General features: G+C 39.5%; 1 pseudogene; it reads right to left on the reverse strand.

The window, feature by feature from the left end:
• Positions 1 to 3,188: 3,188 nt before the first annotated feature.
• LOC131924940 (stress-70 protein, mitochondrial-like) lies at positions 3,189 to 5,670 on the reverse strand (annotated as a pseudogene).
• Positions 5,671 to 6,657: the final 987 nt, after the last annotated feature.

Consider the following 6,657-nt stretch of genomic DNA (forward strand, 5'->3'; position numbering starts at 1 on the left):
AGAATTTCCTGCTTGCTTCACCTTTGGTGATTTTCAATGATTACCATTTATGTTCTTATAGCATCCAAGTTTGATATATTGAGTGGGCAACGACATCAAGAATGTATTGTTGTCTTTTCAGGTTTACTGTTGTTCCTTAGGAAGTCTCTGAGGAAGTCAGTTTTGTTCTTTTAACAAGGAGACTTCCCCTCTTTACAGTGTTGCTCCTTCACATCAGATTTAGCATCCCTGTCTATACTTACATTCCATTTTGCAATTTTGTTCCATGTCACATATGAAACTGCAAACTCGTTACTTTTGTGTTGATGTGTTTCTGTTTACCCGTGAGGCTGTAGGATGGCTGCAAGAATCATGAGTGTTTTGTTCATGGTTATGGGTAATGGGACTGAGGTAGCTTGTCCTTAGCTTCAAGATGAGTGAGATGCTAGATAGCAAAACTTCATCTAATCACTTCTAAGTTTGCTGATTTACAGGTTAAACAGATATTGAGGCCAAAAATCTACACATCTAACTTTGTTCTACATTTTTAAAGGTAATAAATAAAAGACTCTCAATCTCTAAAGTTATGAGGTTTATATTTTTTTATTAAGATAGACAACACAACTAACTAAAGAAAATATGTACTCATGTAATGTCAGCAAGGAAAAGCAAAAATGAGATAGAGAACTATGGAATTTATAGGGAAAAAACATTTTTTTTCTGTAGAAAATATCTAGTGCAATGGTCCTGAGGCAGTAGATGCCTATAGACTTTGAGAGCTTGCTAGGCGTTTTGTACAATTTGAGTAGGCTAATGGAAAAACAGGAAACTAGAATAGCTATCCATGATGTTACTAATAGTATCTTCAAGTTTTACAATAAACCTACAAAGTAACCATCATTAAACCCACTAATATCCGTAAGGCAAGATAGATTAAAGGGTGTACTCAAAACACAGCTATAGGGTGACAGGCATGGGATTTTCAGCCCTTGGTCAGTCTGGATCTAAGCAACATATTCGCTCACAAAATGCAAAAGATAAATGGTCAGGACTTGCACATGCTGATATTGTTGTAGGAAATCAGCCAGGGTGGAGATAATTATAAATATTATATTTCCAGGATTTCCCCAGATAATCAAGTATCTATTTCACCTTTATGCTATTCTGAATTTAAAAATGTTCACAATTTTAACTGACGCCTCACCCTTCAGAGTGAAACCTGCCAAGACGGGAGGTGCTGGTGTGTAGCCTCCACTGACCTTGTTATCACAGTCTTTTTTGGTTCTTCACATTGTCAGAGTGATTTCCAGGTGAACGACTCTTTTCTTCTGTAAATTCAAAATTCATTGAAACTTTTACATAATCACATTTAGGCAAATGGGTGAGCGCAGGATGCTAATGAGGCCGAGTTTACAGTTTAATCTCGGTCCGGTTCAGTGTGCTTGGCACGGAGGCCAGCTCCAGACAAGCCATCACGTCTTAACAAATGAAGAACCACAGCTTGCAAAAGCAGCTGTGGGACAGCAGCTGTTTTCATGTAGATAATTTGTTAATTTCACTTCACCAATGGCTATACATTCAGCTATCTGCTTCTTATGATACTCGACGTTCGTTCTGTATTTTCTCCTAAAATAATCATGAACTAACTAAAAGATTAATCTATATAAACCAATAATTACAGAAATAAAAACATTTTCTGGCCTCACTCTATATTGTCCACTCTCTTTTGTTTTCTGGCTTCCTTTTGCAGCTCCTCTTTGGAACCCTGCAAGCAGGGAGAGTTGATGCAGTTTAATTTTTCCGCACGTTTGCTGTATGTAGCAACCTCACTGTTACAACTCTTTGAACTTCAGGACAGACCCAGAGCTGAGGCCATGTGCACGTCAACTGGTGTTTCCCTAGGCAAGGAAGCGCAAGAGGAAATAAAATTATATCGGTACTGAGAGGCTCCATGTCAGTACCTGCCACCTGATGCCTTTTTACTCTTCTCTTCCTTAAGTTCAAATATGATGATCATTCATATTAATATGTGGCTCATAGGAATCTGTGATTTATGCTTTATGGCCAGTAATGTATGACTGAACTCTGCTACTCTTCTCCCTGTCAAACATTATTCTGAGTGGTTTTAAATAATCTACCAGGATTAATCAAAGCTTGTGATGAAGTTATTATTTACATCTTGCAAAGAAAATAAAATTTATCCTGTAAAGTCATTTATATATTTTACATATACAAATACTTTATCTATACCTTTAATATGTGTATGAATATATACATTACACACACACACACACACACACACATATATATATATATATATATATATTTACTTTCTTCATTTTATTTTCAAATCCAGAATGGATGAAAAAGAATATTCATCAAGGCTACTTGTGACAGACACAGGCAAACCAAGGGGATACCTAGAAAAATATGCCTTAGGATTGTGAGAGACTTCATTGCCACCTTATTTCATTTTAAAAGCTATTCCCAGCATAGCTACTTTCCATTTATCTGGCTTCTCCACTTACAAACAAGGCACAGGTAGATGGCTAGGTTTTCAAATTCAGTTGAAGGACCATGCCTGGGTCGTTCTTCATAGCAGTACTCTTGGCCAGCAAATATCTGATATGGTTGATTCATTTACATTCCAAGGTAGACTATCTTTATTGCATTTAAAATGAGTTTCATAACCCCCTTTGAAAATACGGCCATTTCAGTACAAACCAATGGTATATTTTTGTAGTGATTTTTAAAATAAATTTTTAGCAATTTTTATAATTGTTAAAACAGTTCTACCTACTCCAAACTCCCTTTATAGGAGCAGGAATATAACAGACTAGGAACACAATATTGTGAACTTGCTCCTGCTGGATTTACTGCCCACTAAATGAGTTATCTAATTGATACTACATTTACATATTATGGAAATTATACAGAGAATATTGCGAAAACATAGTAAAAAGACCAAAGTTTGCCCCTTTCTAATTAGGAAGTGTCTTCACTCCCAAGCCTCAGCGTATGATGTTCTTTCAGGCTACTGCTGCTTTCAGCTTCTGCTGCTGCTACTTCTGCTAATGCACTGCTGCTCTTACTGTTTCTCCCCAGTGCCAGAACCTCCAGAGCGTTCTTCTCATCTTTGCATGTGCCATTTGAAGAGCACCAATACTGAAGGGAAGGCGATGCCTACCTTTGTGTTCCCTCTTTCACTGTCAAGAAGAGAAGGAGCCCTCCCTTCTTGGGAGTCTCAGCTTTTTGCACTCATCAGCAGGCAATTGGTCCTTGAGTTCTTCACCCTGGTTTCTATGTAATACATAATTACTTCAACTGCAGTAACTGTTTCAACTCCTTCTTTCTTTCCCCAGTCTTTCTCAGCACAATTCTCTGCATTTTAACTATATTTTCAATACCATCTTTGCTTAATCCAGTGAAAGATTGGAATACAATCAATCAGATAATCACACCCTACGCATTACATTTGGCAGAAACGTGTACAATCACATTGGCACTAATGTCACATGTAGCTTCAGACTCCACGAGGAGCTAGGGAATTCTCATCAAAGTAAACTGTCCAAAAAGTTTGTTGTTTCCTAGTATCTCTCTCTCTCTCTCTCTCTCTCTCTCTCTCTCTCTCTCTCTCTCTCTTATCTGGACATACTTTAATCTCTACTTGAGTCTGTCCAGTAGAAACTGTAGGAAACACGTGCCTCTTTTTGATTAGAGTAGTGGTGTTCCTATTAAAAAAATTTAGCAAAGATACTTTCCAGAGACTCAATACCCAGAGACAGGAGTAACATCTAGGTGTAGCACATCTTTGACAGCCAACGTACTTCCCTGAATGGTGGCTCCAATTACTCTGACCTCACCAGGATTAGCAACTTTACTTGGGGCTCAGCCAAAAAAGATCTTGCAGAGCCTGCAGAACCTTTAGCCTCTGGGCCATGCCACCAAAAAGAATCACTCTCCTAGGTCACTCTTGCTGACTACTGCATCTTATACAGCTTTCTGGTATGGGACAATAGTTCTCTTGGTTATATAAGTAGTAATGCCTTCAAACTGAGTTTGAGGTGGCTTCATACTCAGACCCTTCGGTCCAGAGCACCCATTGTACAGCATGGCAGGTTGATGTCAGCCTGCACTGATGTGAAAAGTTCTTACTTAGCTTTATCAGAAGCTTCCCTCACTATCTGAATCAAATCAGCCCATCCATCTCTCTCTCTCTAGGATGCCTTTACAAACACATCATAACTAGTCCCTGTCAAAATCATCATCTCCAAAGCATGTGTCTCCTAGGCAGATGGCACCTCCAACACTGCTTTCTGAAATTCCAAGGTACAAATGTCAAAAGTTCTACCAGTGAAATCATGCACAGCAACAACTTTATACTTCTTCTTCTTCTTCTTCTTCTTCTTCTTCTTCTTCTTCTTCTTCTTCTTCTTCTTCTTCTTCTCCTTCTCCTCCTCCTCCTCCTCCTCCTCCTCCTCCTCCTCCTCCTCCTCCTCCTCTTCCTCCTCCTCCTCCTCCTAATCCTCCTCCTCCTCCTCCTAATCCTCCTTCTTCTTCTTTTGGTTTTCGAGACAGGGTTTCTCTGTGTAGCTTTGTGCCTTTCCTGGAACTTACTCTGTAGCCCAGGCTGGCCTCGAATTCACAGAGATTCTCCTGCCTCTCCCGAGTGCTGGGATTAAAGGTGTGCACCACCACCACCCAGCAACAACTTTATCTTTAGATTCATCTAGAACAGTGGTTCTCAACTTGTGGGTTGTGACCCCCACGGGGGTCACCTATCAGATATACTGCATGTCAGATATTTGTGTTACAATTCATAGCAGTGCTAAAATTACAGGTATGAAATAGTAAAGAAATAATTTTTTTTTTTTTTTTTTTTTTTTTTTTGGTTTTTCGAGACAGGGTTTCTCTGTGTAGCTTTGCGCCTTTCCTGGAACTCACTTGGTAGTCCAGGCTGGCCTCGAACTCACAGAGATCCGCCTGGCTCTGCCTCCCGAGTGCTGGGATTAAAGGCGTGCGCCACCACCGCCCGGCTGTAAAGAAATAATTTTATGGTTGGGGGTCACCAGAACATGAGAAACTGTCTTAAAGGGTCACAGCATTAGGAAGGTTGAGAACAACTGATCTAGAAAATAGATCAGAACAGCAGTTGTGGGTTCATTTATCATGTAAGCAGATTTAATCCAGATACTTGGCCAGCATCCTTAGTGGCTTGTGTCTTTGGGTCACTGAAATAAGCAGGGACTATGGTCATATCAGTTTGCTGCGTGACCCACATGCTTTTCTGCAGTCCCTTTCATCCTCATCCACATACATGTTCCAATATGACTCAGAGAACAGAATTTTTCATGAGTCTCAACTAAGGCATTACCACTGGGGCCATGGGCAATTAAAAATATGTTCTTTATGTCTTTGTAGATTTCAGGGTCATCATAGCCAAGGTCAAATAAATGCTTGGTAACACACCATGTATTGTTTGGATTAGTGACAGTCTACCTCATTGCTGGCATGCAACAAGTGACTCTCTGTTTGCTGTAAGGCAGCAATACAAAGGGTTCTTCAGGCACCTTCAGCTTTAGTCAAGACCTTGGTGTGTCAGCTCTCCATAACTTCCTCACAGGAGTTGGTGGTACCCAACTCAATACCAATGACGGCACCCTTGATGGCTTTTGATCAATTGTCATTCCTTGAGACAAATCAAAAGGGCTCAAGGCTGAGGCTATTACAATCATCTTGGCAATGGGTGCCAGTGAAGGCCCAGAAGTCTCAACAACCACCGTGAAGGAGCAAGCACTCTGCATGCTCTGAGCTGTGCGGCATAGCTGATGCTGTTTCTCTGTTTCTTATTCTTTTTCTCTTTTCTTCTTTTTCTTTTTTCTTTTTTTCTTTTTTTTTTTTTTTTTTTTTGATTTTTCAAGACAGAGTTTCTCTGTATAGTTTTGGTGCCTGTCCTGGATCTCGCTCTGTAGACCACTCTCTTTTTCTTAAACGTGAATGGTTCTCATACAGCCATTGATCATACAGTCAGAATTTGGAAATGCCGATTTAAATGTCACATGACTTTCCTAAACATAGGCAAACTGGACTATTTAAAACTTTGGTCGCCTTGAAATCAATACCCTTGATATAAATGCAGTAAGAGGAATCAATACCAGCCTTTTGGCTTTAAGAATGGAAACATTCACATGAACATAATGGGCAACCCGTAATCCTGGAACTTACCAGAGGGATGCAGTGGGAAATCCATCAGTCAACTTTGTGAATGGGTAGGTAATGAGCCATTGCTCAAGCTAAAATATTAAAGGTTATTTATCATATACTCATCACCAGCAGCATGTGCTATGAGAAAACGTTCAACTTCTATGAAACTTTCTACTTTTAAAGGATATTTTCATATGTGACTCATGGTAGAATTCCAAAGACCATGAACTTTAGGAATAAACTGCTTTTATAATCCCAATATTGTAAAAAAATATCTGGAACACAATTCTCTAAGGCATTTGTTATTTATTCTAATAGGCAACTGTTTGTGCTAGAACAGAACTGTAGATCTTCGAAGATAGATTTCATCTCACATCCCCTTTATTCTGGGAGGTCTGTGTAGGTCAAGCTTTTATTTGAGTCTTCGGAAGAGGGCTCATGCTTTCAGAGTGGTGAGGTTGATTTGCTTAGAAA

The sequence above is a fragment of the Peromyscus eremicus genome, chromosome 15 (genome assembly GCF_949786415.1).
Source record: "Peromyscus eremicus chromosome 15, PerEre_H2_v1, whole genome shotgun sequence".
Classification (NCBI taxonomy): Eukaryota; Metazoa; Chordata; class Mammalia; order Rodentia; family Cricetidae; genus Peromyscus; species Peromyscus eremicus.